At 47.9% G+C, this 17,427-nt stretch overlaps 1 protein-coding gene across 2 annotated transcripts in view; it reads left to right on the forward strand.

Moving 5' to 3' along the window:
• Positions 1 to 17,427, forward strand: part of LOC140735621 (interleukin-21 receptor-like) — a 166,902-nt gene that overhangs the window by 956 nt on the left and 148,519 nt on the right. For both annotated transcript variants that reach the window (XM_073060873.1, XM_073060876.1), the window contains exon 2: positions 4,615 to 4,820. The gene's annotated coding sequence lies outside the window, so the exon portion shown is untranslated. The remainder of the gene's footprint in view (positions 1 to 4,614; positions 4,821 to 17,427) is intronic.

Genomic DNA, 17,427 nt, shown 5'->3' on the forward strand with positions numbered 1-17,427 from the left:
CTCCATCCCTCATCAGGAAAGCCTCAAAGCTCTCTATTTCTTTCTGGATCCTGGACCCAACTGGTTCCCCTTCACCACTGCTCTCCTCCATCTGGCAGAACTAGTCCTCACTCTCCATAATTTCTCCTTTGCTCCTCCCACTTCCTCCACCAGAAGGTGCCGCCAGGGGCACTGGCATGGGTCCCGGCTGTGCCTGCCTTTATGTCGACTATGTGGGACAGTCTATGCTCCTTGCCAACATCAATATCACTCCCCAACTCTTCCTACACTACATCAATGACTGCATTGGTGCTGCTTCCTGCACCCATGCTGAGCTCATCGACTTCATCAACTTTGCCTCCAACTTCCACCCTGCCCTCAAATTTATCTGGTCCATTTCCAACACCTTCCTCCCTTTTCTCAATCTCCATGTCTCTCTCTCTCTTTTATAAGCTGATAACTTTTATAAACCCACTGATTCTCAACAGACACCTGGACTATACCTCCTCCCATCCTGTTACTTGTAAAAACGACATGCCCTTCTCCGAGTAGCCATGAAAGAAATGTAAGGCGGCAGATCATCAACCCCCAAATCCCCCCTCCCGCACGAAAACCGAGCAAAACGGATCAGTCACAGCGACCCTCAAATCCCCCTCCCTGCACAAATGATATTTGTGGAGGAGATGTTGCTGACTAGGGTTTACAAGGGAGGAATTCAAGGAGGTATTGAAGCCTGGGTCTTGAAGCTTGCTGATCAGTTTTGAGGGGGAGATAGTATTGAAGAGCATCTTGATATCCAGGTATTCCAGGGTTGAGTGAAGAGCCAATGGAATGGCTTTTGCTGTGGATCTGTTATGATGCTGGGCAAATCCAGATCACCCCTCAGGTTTCATGACCAACATCTCAAAGCACAGAGGATGTAAGAGCTACTGGACGATACAGCTTTCACTGTAGGATATGAGTAGATATCACAGCTGCATCACAGCTTTCACTGTAGGATATGAGTAGATATCACAGCTGCATCACAGCTTTCACTGTAGGATATGAGTAGATATCACAGCTGCATCGAGTGTGTCTAGAGCTTTTCAATCATAGACAGAGTTATATGGGTATACAGTATGGCACCAGATCCTTCATCCACACTGACCGAGATGTATATGCCAGCTCGTATTCCTTCCCCTTCTGCCGCCGTATTCTGGGTTCTGCCCCCTTCTCGATGAAGTGTCTCAGCCTGAAACACTGATTATCTATTCCCCTCCATAGATGCTGCCTGTCTGACTGAGTTTCTCCAGCATTTTATGTGTGTTTCTCAAGATTCCCGTGATCTGCAGGATCTCCTGTGCCCTACATAAACGAGTCCCATTTGCCCATATCCCCCTAAACCTTTCCTGTCCCTGTATGCATCCAAATGTCTTTGAAATGCTGCCATTGTACCTGGTTCTACCACTTCCTCTGGCAGCTCATTCCATTGAGGTTGCCTCCCAGGTCCCTCTTAAATCTTTCCACACTCTCCTCAAGCCCAGGTCCTCCACTGGTGGTGTAATGGCTGATGTGGTCGTGTACTGGTTAGCATTATGCGTTACTGTGCCAGCTGTAAGATGGTGGTTCAGTTCCCTCCGCTGTCTGTCAGCAGTTTGTACGTTCTCCCAGTGACCACGTGGGTTTCATCAGAGTGCTCCTGTTCAAAAGGTGTATGAGTCAGGGTTAGTAAGGTGTGTGTGTGCTGCATTGATACGTGGCAACACTTGGCCAGCTGTCCCAGCTCATATTTGGACTGCGTTGGTCATTGATCTAAACCACAGGCTTCATTTACTGTGTGTTTTGATAATTTGATGTACATGTAACAAGTACAGTTACTTTATTATTTGACTCACCTTCCTTGGGGGAAAAACCCCATAATATAAAACCATAAGTATTAGGCCAATTGGTCCATTGAATCTGCTCTGACATTTCATCATGGCTGATCCGATTTTCCTCTCAGCCCCAGTCTCCTGCTTTCTCCCTGTATCCTTCATTTCCTGACCAACCAAGAACCTATCAGCCTCTGCCTTAAATATACCCAGTGATTTGGCCTCCACAGCCACCCGTGGCAGCGAATTCCACAGATTCACCATTCTCTGGCTAAAGAAATTCCTCCTCATCTCTGTTTTAAAAGGACACCCCTCTATTCTGAGGCTGGGTCTTCTGGCCCTAGATTCCCGCGCCATGGGAAGCATCCTCTCCATATCCACTCTATCGAGGCCTTTCACCATTCCATATGTTTCAATGAGATCCCTCCTCATTCTTCTGAATTCTGGTGAGTAGAGACCCCGAGCCATCAAAAGCTCTACATATGACAAGCCTTTCAATCCCAGAATCATTCTCACTAACCTCCTTTGAACCCTTTCCAACGCCAGCACATCGTCTCATAGATAAGGGAGCCAAAACTGCTCACGATGCTCCAAGTGAGGCCTCACCAATGCCTTATGAGGTCTCAACATTACATCCTTGCTTTTAATATTCTAGTCCTCTCAAAATAAATGTTAACATTGCCTCCCTGTCCATTTAGAAAATAGTCTACAGTTTTATTTCTTCTACCAAAGTGCACGACCAAACACTTCCTGACACCGTATTCCATCTGCCACTTCTTTGCCCATTCTCCTGATCTGTGTAAGTCCTTTTTTAGCCTCTCTGCTTCCTCAAAACTGCCTGCCCCTCCAGTGTGTGTTCACTGTGTGCATTCACAGTCGCAACTGTGAATCAATTAGAGGAAGAACCCCCTACGAGACATTCAACAGTTTTACCATTGAATAGCCCAGAGCCCTATAGTCAGTTGGACCAATCACTGGGGCTAGAAGGACCGGTCTGAGTCTCGAAGTCCTCACCTCGTGACACCCCAGCCTGTTACACCAAATCGTGCAAATCGTGGTCTTGGTTTGGGGCTTTGCCATCACTTGATTGGAGGGTGGAGGGTGCTGATGCCTATTTTGAGGAAGTGGGTGGGGTGATGGAGGGTTGTTGCTTTGCATCTGCTGGTGTGTGGGAGGGGAGTGGGGGCTTTGAGGTTATAATATTTTTACTGTCACTGGTTCTTTGGGGCACTTCTGTGTTTGTGGAAGTCAAGAACCAAGAATTACTTTGCATACATTTCTCTGATACTAAATGGAACTATTAAACTTGAACAAAACCATCCATGATGAAGCACCCTGTTAACCTTCCTTCACCACCAGAGTACACAACCCCCAGCATTTACTTGAGCCACACACACAACATGCCGGGGGAACTCAGCAGTCCAGGCACAGCTACAGAGAGGAGTGAACAATCGACGCTTCGGCCCGAGACCCTTCTTCAGGAACGCTTCTGCAGATCTCTCGTTTGTGTTTCACTGTAGTTCCTCGCCCAGTTCTCATGCTCTTTGTTCCCTTTACAGGGATATGGGTGTCAAGGTTGTAGACGTTACCAAGATGGGAGTACTTCTCAGATCGATTTCAAAAACCTCCATGTGTGAGAGAATCTTCCACTGCAGCTCTCTATCAGCCACTCATTATTCTATTTAACATGCTCACCAACAATACCCTAGCCCACACAGACTTGTGAATAATGCCCTCCTCTTTATGTTTCAGTTACTAATTCTGAACAGCTTCAAAAGCTGAGGGTGGAGTTTTTAATGTTGCAATGCACCGTGTAGGTGGTCTAAAACACAATAGGTGATTTTTTTGTGTAAGTTGCTGAGTTTGTTTAATTTGATAAAAAGAAATGGCTGAACAGAGAAATCCTCCTTAGACAGAGGATTGTATGATCTTGTGTTTTACCTGAGCTAAATGCCTGAATATAGAGATACACTATCCCCTTCTTCTTCTTCTTGGGCCCCTAGCGAAAAGGTGATGGGGAAGCCATAGGCTGGAGAATAGAGAATCTGATAGGAGAGGAGAGTGGACAATAGGAGAAAAGGAAGGAGGAGGGGACCCAGGGGGAAGTAATAGGTGAGAAAAGTAAAGGGTCAGAGTGGGGAATTGAGGAAGGGGAGGGGGAGTTTTTTTTACCGGAAGGAGAAATCGATATTCATGCCATCAGGTTGGAGGGTTAGGGTGTTGATCCTCCACCCTGAGGGTGGCCTCATCTTGGCAAAAGAGGAGTCCATGGATCGACACGTTGGAATGGGGATGGGGATCAGGATTAAAATGTTTGGCCACTGGGAGGTCCCGGTTATGGTGGATGGTGCGGAGGTGCTCGATGAAGCGGTCCCCCAATTCACGACGGGTCTCAGCAACGCAGAGGGGGCTGCTTCGGGAGTTCTGGTTACAACAGGAAACCCCAGCAGATCCTTACGTGAAATGCTGCATCATCTGGAAGCTCTTTCTGGGGCCCTGAGAGGAGGTGTATGGGCCTGTGTCGCACTTTGGTTGCCTGGAAGGAGATCAGTGGGGAGGGACTAATGAACAAGGGACTCACGGAGGGTCACCGTATCTCTCTAATATGGTTCTTGACATAGGCAGACCAATTCTTCATCTTGCCCATGGTGTACATACCCTAGGAATAGTTACCATTGTGTGTGTGTTTGTGTGTTTTCTGTATATATGTTCTATATGTTAGAGCACATGACAGTAAACTCAACAATGGTGACACTGATCAGTTCTTTTTCTCTCAACTTTGAAGATTAGGACTGCCCTCTAGATGTCACTCATTTCTTGAAATCATAATTTCAACTCTGCATGAAGACATGAGAGTGTGGATACTGAGGTGACAAACGCTGTTCCTAGTGATGGTGCTTGCTGCCGAGCTGTGGCTGGATGGGAATTACAGGTGTCCTCCTGCAGGTGGCGATAATGAGAACCCAGCAGCAAGCACTGGGGAAATATAAAGTAAGTTGACATAGACAGACATACATAATTCATTGATCCTGAGGGAAATTGGGTTTCATTACTGCCACACCAAGAATAGTGAAGAAATATAGCAATATAAAACCATAAATAATTAAATAATAATAAGTTAATCATGCCAAGTGGAAATAAGTTCAGGACCAGCCAATTGGCTTAGGTGTCTGAGGTGTCTGAAGTTTCATGGGATGCATTCTGAGCCAAGCGGACAACTGCAAATGGCATATTACCCTTTGCTGCAAGATGGCTGGAGCTTAGAAACAAAGAAATATTGTCATAATTACCAGGAGTTTGATGAGGCCACGTCTGAACGACTATGTACAGCTTTGATCCCCTTATTTAAGAAAGTATAACCTGGCATTGGAGATTAGTTCCTCGGGTCAGAGGGCTGTTCTGTCACAAAAAAGCTAAAGAAAGTTTATCAATATCTTTTGAAGATTAGAAGAATGACTAATGACCTTATTGAAACATTTAAGATCTTGAGGGAGCATGACAAGGTAGATTTTGTGATGTTTCATTAATGGCTTAATCTCAAATTAAGGAATGTAGTCATAAGTTAGGGGCAGTCATAACTGAAATGGCTCAGAGCCTTTAGCAGAGGATGGTGACGTTCTGGAATTCTCTACCCCAGACAGTTAGATTACTGGGATTATTTAACAAGGAAGTACATAGGGGTACAAGTGGAGACAAGGCCTATGGACGATAAGCCATGTTCATATTTAGTGGCAGGACAGGCTTAAACAGCTTATTAGGATTGTTTGGCTTATTTGGATTTTCTTCTGCAAGTGTGGTTCCTCAGATTATGGTATATTCTCAGTAGTTACGTGTCTTAGAAATGTCTGTTGCTCATAAATAATTTGCAGGAGTACAAGACAATACATCTGAGTCCATCACAAAGCTACAGGAAAGGATAAATAATGCTGAACAGTTCATGAGCGGAACATCTCAATGGTTAAACTTTGTTTCTAGTTAAAAATACACTCAATAGCCACTTTTTAGGTACCTCCTTTGTTGTGATCTTCTGCTGCTATAACCCATCCACTTCACGGTTTGACATATTTATTGTGTCCAGAGATGTTTTTTTTTCTGCACGACACTGTTGTAACACATGCTTATTAGATTTTCTGTCAGCTTGAACCAGTCTGGCTATTCTCTGACCTCTCTCATTAACAGAGTGTATTTGTTCACAGAACTGCCACTCCCGAGGTGATTTTTGCTATTTGCACCATTCTCTGTAAACTCTAAAGACTACTGTGTGTGAAAATCCCAGGAGATCAGCAGTTTTTGAGATACTCAAACCACCGCATTTGGCTGCAACAAAAATTCCACAGTCAGACTCACTTAGTTCACATTTCTTCCCCATTCTGATGTTTGATCTGAACAATTGAACTTCTTGACCACATCTGCATGCTTTTATGCATTGAGTTGCTGCCACATGATTGGTGATATTTGCAATATTGAGCAGGTGTACAGGCGTATCTAATAAAATGGCCACTGAGTGTGTAATAAAATTGACATTGAAACACGGAAGTGTTCTCCACTGCACTAACAAAAGATGGAGAATGTTTATGCTGCTGCTAATCAAGTAGGTTGGCTTTTTGGATGAAATTTTATTGTAGAGCTGCCAAATGGTTGTACTCAAACAGGAGACTGGCCACTTATGATATCAATACAGAAGCCTCCATATCCCACATTATGTTCTTCAGCCACATATCTAAGCAGAAGTTCATGTTCTGGGAGATCCAGAATTGAAAACCTCAAGGATGATGTTCTTTCCGGAGTCATGCAACAAACATAGTTGCCTGATGTGTCAGCTAGCATTGAGTACTGGTGATCTCTGAAATAAATTGAAACCTTGATCAGAGAAATCCTTCCAGGGATCTTCAGGACCCATTGGAATCTCTCCAACCTCACTTGCAATAAGCCTTGCTCACAGCTCCAGAAATTCATCGCTCATTGCTGACTTCAAGCATCTCTGTGACCAAGTGGAGTTTGCACGTTCTCTCTCTGACCAAGTGGAGTTTGCACGCTCTCCCTCTGACCAGGTGGAGTTTGCACGTTCTCTCTCTGACCGAGCGGAGTTTGCACGTTCTCCTTCTGACCAAGTGGAGATGGCACGTTCTCTATCCGACCAAGTGGAGATTGCACGTTCTCTCTCTGACCAAGTGGAGTGTGCACGCTCTCCCTCTGACCAGGTGGAGTTTGCACGCTCTCCCTCTGACCAGGTGGAGTTTGCACGCTCTCCCTCTGACCAGGTGGAGTTTGCACGCTCTCCCTCTGACCAGGTGGAGTTTGCACGCTCTCCCTCTGACCAGGTGGAGTTTGCACGTTCTCTCTCTGACCGAGCGGAGTTTGCACGTTCTCCTTCTGACCAAGTGGAGATGGCACGTTCTCTATCCGACCAAGTGGAGATTGCACGTTCTCTCTCTGACCAAGTGGAGTTTGCACGCTCTCTCTCTGACCGAGCGGAGTTTGCACGTTCTCCTTCTGACCGAGTGGAGATTGCACGTTCTCTCTCTGACCGAGCGGAGTTTGCACGTTCTCCCTCTGACCGAGAGGAGTTTGCACGTTCACTCTCTGACCTAGCGGAGTCTGCACGTTCTCTCTGACCGAGCGGAGTTTGCATGTTCTCCCTCTGACCGAGCGGAGTCTGCATGTTCTCTCTCTGACCGAGCGGAGTCTGCACGTTCTCCCTCTGACCGAGCGGAGTCTGCACGTTCTCCCTCTGACCGAGCGGAGTTTGCAAGTTCTCCCTCTGACCGAGCGGAGTCTGCACGTTCTCTCTCTGACCGAGCGGAGTCTGCACGTTCTCCCTCTGACCGAGCGGAGTCTGCATGTTCTCCCTCTGACCGAGTGGAGTCTGCACGTTCTCCCTCTGACCGAGCGGAGTCTGCATGTTCTCCCTCTGACCGAGCGGAGTCAGCACGTTCTCCCTCTGACCGAGCGGAGTCTGCACGTTCTTCCACTGACTGAGCGGAGTCTGCACGCTCTCCCTCTGACCGAGCGGAGTTTGCACGTTCTCTCTCTGACCGAGCGGAGTCTGCACGTTCTCTCTCTGACCGAGCGGAGTTTGCACGCTCTCCCTCTGACCGAGTGGAGTTTGCACGTTCTCTCCCTGACCGAGCGGAGTTTGCACGCTCTCCCTCTGACCGGATGGAGTTTGCACGCTCTCCCTCTGACCGAGTGGAGTTTGCACGTTCTCTCCCTGACCGAGCGGAGTCTGCACGTTCTCACTCTGACCGAGCGGAGTCTGCATGTTCTCCCTCTGACCGAGCGGAGTCAGCACGTTCTCCCTCTGACCGAGCGGAGTCTGCACGTTCTTCCACTGACTGAGCGGAGTCTGCACGCTCTCCCTCTGACCGAGCGGAGTTTGCACGTTCTCTCTCTGACCGAGCGGAGTCTGCACGTTCTCTCTCTGACCGAGCGGAGTTTGCACGCTCTCCCTCTGACCGGATGGAGTTTGCACGCTCTCCCTCTGACCGAGTGGAGTTTGCACGTTCTCTCCCTGACCGAGCGGAGTCTGCATGTTCTCTCTCTGACCGAGCGGAGTTTGCACGCTCTCCCTCTGACCAGATGGAGTTTGCACGCTCTCCCTCTGACCGAGTGGAGTCTGCACGTACTCCCTCTGACCGAGCGGAGTCTGCACGTTCTCTCGCTGACCACGCGGAGTCTGCACGTTCTCCCTCTGACCGAGCGGAGTCAGCACGTTCTCTCTCTGACCGAGCAGAGTCTGCACGTTCTCTCTCTGACCGAGCGGAGTCTGCACGTTCTCTTTCTGACCGAGTGGAGTTTGCATGTTCTCTCTCTGACCGAGCGGAGTTTGCACGTTCTCTTTCTGACCGAGCGGAGTTTGCACGTTCTCCCTCTGACCGAGTGGAGTCAGCACGTTCTCCCTCTGACCGAGCTGAGTCTGCACGCTCTCCCTCTGACCGAGCTGAGTCTGCACGCTCTCCCTCTGATCGAGCGGAGTTTGCACGCTCTCCCTCTGACCGAGCGGAGTCTGCACGTTCTCTCTCTGACCGAGTGGAGTCTGCATGCTCTCTTTCTGACCGAGCGGAGTCTGCACGCTCTCTTTCTGACCGAGCGGAGTCTGCACGTTCTCCCTCTGACTGAGCGGAGTCTGCACGCTCTCCCTCTGACCGAGCGGAGTCTGCACGTTCTCTCTCACACCGAGCGGAGTCTGCACGTACTCCCTCTGACCGAGCGGAGTCTGCACGTTCTCTCTCTGACCGAGCGGAGTCTGCACGTTCTCACTCTGACCGAGTGGAGTTTGCACGTTCTCTCCCTGACCGAGCGGAGTCTGCACGTTCTCTCCCTGACCGAGCGGAGTTTGCACGTTCTCCCTCTGACCGAGTGGAGTTTGCACGTTCTCTCCCTGACCGAGCGGAGTCTGCACGCTCTCTCTCTGACCGAGCGGAGTCTGCTCGCTCTCCCTCTGACCGAGCGGAGTCTGCACGCTCTCTCTCTGACCGAGCGGAGTCTGCACGCTCTCTCTCTGACCGAGCGGAGTCTGCACGCTCTCTCTCTGACCGAGCGGAGTCTGCACGTTCTCCCTCTGACCGAGTGGAGTCTGCACGCTCTCCCTCTGACCGAGCGGAGTCTGCACGCTCTCCCTCTGACCGAGCGGAGTCTGCACGTTCTCTCTCTGACCGAGCGGAGTCTGCACGTTCTCTCTCTGACCGAGTGGAGTCTGCACGTTCTCTCCGTGACCGAGCGGAGTTTGCACGTTCTCCCTCTGACCGAGTGGAGTTTGCACGTTCTCCCTCTGACCGAGCGGAGTCTGCACGTTCTCCCTCTGACCGAGCGGAGTCTGCACGTTCTCTCTCTGACCGAGCGGAGTCTGCACGTTCTCTTTCTGACCGAGCGGAGTTTGCACGTTCTCCCTCTGACCGAGCGGAGTCTGCATGTTCTCTCTCTGACCGAGCGGAGTTTGCACGTTCTCTTTCTGACCGAGCGGAGTCAGCACGTTCTCCCTCTGACCGAGCGGAGTCAGCACGCTCTCCCTCTGACCGAGCGGAGTCAGCACGCTCTCCCTCTGACCGAGCGGAGTCTGCACGCTCTCCCTCTGACCGAGCGGAGTCTGCACGTTCTCTCTCTGACCGAGCGGAGTCTGCACGTACTCCCTCTGACTGAGCGGAGTCTGCACGTTCTCTCTCTGACCGAGCGGAGTCTGCACGTTCTCTCTCTGACCGAGCGGTGTCTGCACGTTCTCTCCTTGACCGAGCGGAGTCTGCACGTTCTCCCTCTGACTGAGCGGAGTCTGCACGTTCTCCCTCTGACCAGATGGAGTCTGCACGCTCTCCCTCTGACCGAGCGGAGTCTGCACGTTCTCCCTCTGACCGAGTGGAGTCTGCACGTTCTCCCTCTGACCGAGCGGAGTCTGCACGTTCTCTCTCTGACCGAGCGGAGTCTGCACGTTCTCTCTCTGACCGAGCGGAGTCTGCACGTTCTCCCTCTGACCGAGCGGAGTCTGCACGTTCTCCCTCTGACCGAGCGGAGTCTGCACGTTCTCTCTCTGACCGAGCGGAGTCTGCACGTTCTCCCTCTGACCGAGCGGAGTCAGCACGTTCTCCCTCTGACCGAGCTGAGTCTGCATGCTCTCCCTCTGACCGAGCGGAGTCTGCACGCTCTCCCTCTGACCGAGTGGAGTCTGCACGCTCTCCCTCTGACCCAGTGGAGTCTGCACGTTCTCCCTCTGACCGAGTGGAGTCTGCACGTTCTCCCTCTGACCGAGTGGAGTCTGCACGCTCTCCCTCTGACCAGATGGAGTTTGCACGTTCTCCCTCTGACCAAGTGGAGTCTGCACGTTTTCCCTCTGACCAAGTGGAGTCTGCACGCTCTCCCTCTGACCCAGTGGAGTCTGCACGTTCTCCCTCTGACCGAGTGGAGTCTGCACGTTCTCCCTCTGACCGAGTGGAGTCTGCACGCTCTCCCTCTGACCAGATGGAGTTTGCACGTTCTCCCTCTGACCAGATGGAGTTTGCACGTTCTCCCTCTGACCAGATTGTGTCTGCACCTTCTCCCTCTGACCGAGTGGAGTCTGCACGTTCTCCCTCTGACCGAGTGGAGTCTGCACGCTCTCCCTCTGACCAGACGGAGTCTGCACGTTCTCCCTCTGACTGAGCGGAGTTTGCACGTTCTCTCTCTGACCGAGCGGAGTTTGCACGCTCTCCCTCTGACCAGACGGAGTCTGCACGTTCTCCCTCTGACCCAGTGGAGTTTGCACGTTCTCTCTCTGACCGAGCGGAGTTTGCACGTTCTCCTTCTGACCCAGTGGAGATTGCACGTTCTCCCTCTGACCGAGCGGAGTTTGCACGTTCTCCCTCTGACCCAGTGGAGATTGCACGTTCTCCCTCTGACCGAGTGGAGTCTGCACGTTCTCCCTCTGACCAGACGGAGTCTGCACGTTCTCCCTCTGACCCAGTGGAGTTTGCACGTTCTCTCTCTGACCGAGCGGAGTTTGCACGTTCTCCTTCTGACCCAGTGGAGATTGCACGTTCTCTCTCTGACCGAGTGGAGTCTGCACGCTCTCCCTCTGACCAGACGGAGTCTGCACGTTCTCCCTCTGACCCAGTGGAGTTTGCACGTTCTCTCTCTGACCGAGTGGAGTCTGCACGTTCTCCCTCTGACCGAGTGGAGTCTGCACGCTCTCCCTCTGACCAGACGGAGTCTGCACGTTCTCCCTCTGACTGAGCGGAGTTTGCACGTTCTCTCTCTGACCGAGCGGAGTTTGCACATTCTCTCTCTGACCGAGTGGAGTCTGCACGCTCTCCCTCTGACCGAGCGGAGTCTGCACGTTCTCTCTCTGACCAAGTGGAGTTTGCACGTTCTCTCTCTGACCGAGCAGAGTCTGCACGTTCTCCCTCTGACCGAGCAGAGTCTGCAAGTTCTCTCTCTGACCGAGCGGAGTCTGCACGTTCTCTCCCTGACCTCGTGGAGTTTGCACGTTCTCTCCCTGTCCAGGTGGAGTTTGCACGTTCTCTCCCTGACCAAGTGGAGTTTGCACGTTCTCCCTCTGACCAAGTGGAGTCTGCACATTCTCCCTCTGACCAAGTGGAGTCTGCACATTCTCCCTCTGACCAAGTGGAGTTTGCACGTTCTCCCTCTGACCAATCGGAGTTTGCACGTTCTCCCTCTGACCAAGTGGAGTTTGCATGTTCTCTCTCTGACCAATTGGAGTTTGCATGTTCCCCCTCTGACCAAGTGGAGTTTGCACGCTCTCTCTCTGACCAAGTGGAGTTTGCACGTTCTCCCTCTGACCAAGTGGAGTCTGCACGTTCTCCCTCTGACCCAGTGGAGTTTGCATGTTCTCCCTCTGACCGAGCGGAGTTTGCACGTTCTCTTTCTGACCGAGCGGAGTTTGCACGTTCTCCCTCTGACCGAGTGGAGTCAGCACGTTCTCCCTCTGACCGAGCTGAGTCTGCACGCTCTCCCTCTGACCGAGCTGAGTCTGCACGTTCTCCCTCTGACCAAGTGGAGTTTGCACGTTCTCCCTCTGACCAAGTGGTTTTTGCACGTTCTCCCTGTGACCAATCGGAGTTTGCACGTTCTCCCTCTGACCAATCGGAGTTTGCACGTTCTCCCTCTGACCAAGTGGAGTCTGCACGTTCTCCCCGTGACCAAGTGGAGTCTTTGCACGTTCTCCCTCTGACCAAGTGGAGTTTGCACATTCTCCCTCTGACCAAGTGGAGTTTGCATGTTCTCTCTCTGACCGAGCGGAGTTTGCACATTCTCCCTCTGACCAATTGGAGTTTGCATGTTCCTCCTCTGACCAAGTGGAGTCTGCACGTTCTCCCTCTGACCCAGTGGAGTTTGCATGTTCTCCCTCTGACCGAGCGGAGATTGCACGTTCTCCCTGTGACCAAGTGGGTTTCTTATTTTTTTCTTTTCCCACCTCTCAAAAATCTGTTGAGAAATAACTTACCTACTGTAAATTGTCTGTAGTATAAATGTCGGCAGGTGAATTGAGGGTGGAGGAAATTGTTGGTGATGCAAGATGAAATAGGACTTAGTGTAGGCTTGGTATAGGTTGCTGCCTGCTGGTCATCAGATACGCAGTCTGCCAATGGGTCTATTTTCATGATGTCTGTGACTCTGACTATGTAGACTTTGGCAGCTCTACAATAAAATCTCATCGGATGGGCCAGCCCACCGGATTTTTGAATCACGATTTATGGCATCTTTAAGTGAAAGACCCAGGTTCTCTAGAAGCACTGACTGTGTGATAGGGTAAATCACTGGGGCCAGTATAGATTGTTGGTAACTTCGGGAAATTAGTCCATGGAGAAATGTATAAGAGTATCTGTAGGTTCTGGAGGTAACAGCCTCTCGAGGAGTATTGTCCCACTGCAAGAAGGGGGATTCGGTGTTAAGCTACTAGTCAGATAGTCTCTGGTCTGTGCTATCAGGTTTGAATAATTCGATAGTGTCCTGATTCTAGCAAATATGTCAGAGACTTCCGAGTTCCATCAGGTTAAAGATTATGAAGCATCCGATAATGCAAGCTGTATGAAGTAAGTGGAAAATGATACATGCCTGCTAACATTGTATGTTTATTTAATAAGTAATGTATCATTGAACTCAATAATTACAAGACAGAAAACTGAGGAAATACTCAGCAGATCAATTGGTGTTTGTGGGAAGAAGAACAGGGTTAATGTTTCAGGTATGAGGTTCTTTGTCAAGAGTTCCTCTGCATTTCCAGCATCTTCTGTTTTTCCATATTTCAGATTTTCAGCATCTGTAGGTAATTTGAGTTCAGTTCAAGCCAGTTTAATTTCAGTGGTAGGAAAATATAGGAATCCATTCTAAAGAACAGCATCAATCTTCATTTAAGAGGCATAGATTTAACAGGAACAGTCAGCATAGATTGATTGTGAGAACTCTGATTCAACTCTTTGAGGAGTTGTGACAAGCAGTGTGCTTGGACTTCACCAAAACGTTTGACAAGGGAAAATGGTGAATTAGATCCAAAACTGGCTTCTCATTGCGATGGTTGTTTTCTTTTGTGATTGGGAAACTGTTACCATGGAGTTCCATATGGCCCGATACTCAGCCCTTGCTTTTGTTTTTTCATAGAATGCAGAGCACTAAAGCACAGTACAAATCCTCTGTCCCACAATGTTGCCCAACCTTTTAACCTGCTCTTTGGTGAATCTAACCCTTCCCTCTGACATAGCTCTCCATTTTTCTATCATCCATGTCTCTATCTAAGAGTATCTTAAATGCCCCTAATGTGTCTGCCTCTCCTGCCACCCCTGGAAGGACGTTCCATGCACTAACCACTCTCTGTGTAAAAACTTACCTCTGACATCCTCCTCAAACTTTTCTCCAATCACCTTAAAACCATGCCCCCTGGGACTAGCCATTTCTGCCCTGGGAAAAAGACTCTGGCTATCCACTCGATCTATATCTCTTATCATCTTGCACACCATCATGTCAGCTCTCATCCTCTTTTGCTCCAAAGGGAGAAGCCCTCGCTTGCTCAAATTATCCTCATTAGACATGCCCTCTAATCCAGGTGGTATCCTGGTAAATCTTCTCTGTCCTCTCTCTAAAGCTTCTATATCCTTCCTATAACAAAGCAACCAGAAATGAGCACAAATACTTCATGTGCGGTTTAACCAGAGTTTTATAGAGCTGCAACATTACCTCGTGGCTCTTGAACTCAATCCCCTGGCTAATGGAGACCAACACAGCAAGCACCTGCTTAATCACCCTGTCAACTTGCATGGCAACTTTGAGGGACTTATGGATGTAGATCCTCCACTCTGCCAAGAATCCTGCCATTAACTCCGTATTCTGCTTCAAATCTGACCTTCCAAATTGAATCATTTCGCGCGTCTGTGGGTTGAACCCCATCTGCCCCTTCTCCGTCTGGAGAATATCCCATCGTATCTCAGCAACCTTTTGTGCCATCTTCAACACCACCAACTTTTGTGTTGCCTGCAAACTTTCTCATCCAGCCTTCCAGTTCTCCTTCCAAGTCATTTATTAAAATCACAAAAAGCAGGGGTCCCAGGACAGATCCTTGCAGATCACTGGCCTCCAGGCAGAATATACTCCCTTGACACCCACTCTTTGCCATCCATGGACAAGCCACTTTTGAATCCGCACAGCCACGTTTCCCTGGATCCCATGTACCCTGAAGACAGTTGTCTGCTTCTGGTAAGCACAGTTAGTCTGGTTGTCAAGCACCAGACGCTTTCCTTCCATATTATTGATGTCAACCTAAATGCAAGAGGCATGATAAAGAATTATGCACAAGCCGGTTGTAACTACTGAGGAGGAAAGCTTTAAACCGTGGAAAGATAGAGACAACTTTGTAAATTGGGACACAAAGTGGGAAATACAACTCAATCGGAAGAACAGTGAGGTCATGCACAGGGTGAACACGGTGCAGGTCTTGAGTTCGCTACCCGAACGGGAACAGAAATCTTCATCATATTCAAAGTGTACTTCGAGAACCCTTGTCAGCTGCAGCATTGTTGTCCTTGGGCTGGAAGGTGGGCTGGATCTGAAGTGTTATTTCTCTTGCCCTCACATGAACACTAGCCCTCTTTCTGTGTTACGTTGGAGCAGTACAGTCCAGGAACAGCCCCTTTTGGCCCATGGTGGCAAACTAACCTCTACATTCCTCTCCATCCCAACTGTCATCACGTGTTAATCTAAATGCCACAATGGGATCTGCTTCCACCCTTACCCCTGGCAGCCCATTTCACTCTTTGTTTAAAAACTTGGCTCGCACACCTCCCTGCTACTTCCCAGTCTCACATTAAATGCACGTCCTCTGGTATTTGACATTTCTGCTCTGGGAAGTGATTCTGATGACCTGCCCTATCTATGCTTCTTATAACTTTATACACTTCTATCAGGTGTCTCCCCTGAGCCTTACACTCCAGAGGGAGCAGCCCAAATGAGTCCAACCTCTGCTGGAACCCAAGCAGCATCCTGGAAAACCTTCTTTGCTTCTAAAGCCTTCAAATCATTCCTGTAATGGGGCAACAGAATTGAACACAATACTCCAAGATGCTCCAAACGTTGTGTTCTGTAAATTTTCTATGATTTTTGGATTCATTAAGCTATTTTTTCAATGCAATCTGGTAAGGCCCCTGGACTTGATGGTTATCCTGTAGAATTTTATCAAAAATTTGGAAAATTGCTTTCTCCATATATGTTGGAGATGTTTAAAGATTCTTTTGTGAAAAGTGATTTACTCTTTACTTTTTATGAGGCTTCTATTTCTTTAATTCTCAAAAAGGATAAAGATCCTACTGATTGTGCCTCATACAGACCTAATTCATTATTGAATGTTGATGCTAAGATTCTGTCAAAGATAATGGCCAATCAGTTGGAGAGTATTTTAGGTAAAATTATATATAAAGATCAAACAGGCTTTATAAAGGGTCGTTATTCTTTTTCAAATGTTCGGAGACTTTTAATATTATATATTTGCCCTCTTCTAAAACTCCACAATGCGTTGTATCTTTGGATGCTGAAAAAGCATTTGACCGAGTGAATGGAAATATTTATATAATGTTTTAGAAAAATTTGGTTTTGGTGTTAATTTTAATAATTGGATTAAAGTGATATATAAAGCTCCTATTGCTACTGTTGTCACTAATAACGGTAGGTCTTTTTTTCAGCTGTCATGGGGACAAGGCAAGGTTGTCCATTAAGTCCTTTGTTATTTAATTTAATATTAGAACCCCTTGCTATTGCTGTTCATGAAGCCAAAAATATTCATGGGATTTTTGTGAATGAGACCATGCACAAGATCTCTCTTTACGCTGATGATTTATTGGTATATATATCTAAGCCTGAAGAATCTATTCCTGCTTTGCTAAAATTATTTGACAAATTTGGAGACTTTTCAGGATATAAAATAAATTTTAGTAAAAGTGAATTACTCCCTTTAAATGCACTGTCTCTATATATGATAATATTCCTTTTAAAGTTACGGATTCTTTTAGATATTTAGGTGTCATAATTACTAAAAATATAAGGATCTTTATAAAGCCAATTTTCCTCCTTTACTGGACTCTATGAAGTACTCATTTAGTAGATGGAACCCACTTACATTTTCACTTGTTGGTTGTATTCACGTAGTTAAAATTATGATTTTACCAAAATGTTTATGTCTATTTCAGAATATTCCTGTCTTTTTGACTAAGAAGTTTTTTGATTGGATTGATTCTATTATTCTATCTTTACATGGGATAATAAAAGACCAAGAATTAGTAAATGTCATTTACAAAAGTTGAAAAAGGATGGAGGTCTTGCTTTGCCTAATCTAAGAATGTATTATTGGGCTGTTAATTTGCGATATATGTCCTTTTGGTTATATTGGGTTGATAGGAATGATCAGCCAATTTGGGTAGACCTGGAACTGAGAGCTGTGAAACAGTTCTATTTAACCTCGTTATTAGGAGTTGCTTTACCTACACAATTAGTTAAAGTTGCTAATTTAAACCTATATCCTGTGGTCAAGCACTCTTTACAAATTTGGCTCCAGTTCCGCAATTTTTTAAATCTTAAAACATTTAAACTTTGTAGTTTAATTTATCGTAATTACTTTTTTTAAACCTTCCTT

The sequence above is a fragment of the Hemitrygon akajei genome, chromosome 11 (assembly GCF_048418815.1).
Source record: "Hemitrygon akajei chromosome 11, sHemAka1.3, whole genome shotgun sequence".
In the NCBI taxonomy this organism is placed as follows: Eukaryota; Metazoa; Chordata; class Chondrichthyes; order Myliobatiformes; family Dasyatidae; genus Hemitrygon; species Hemitrygon akajei.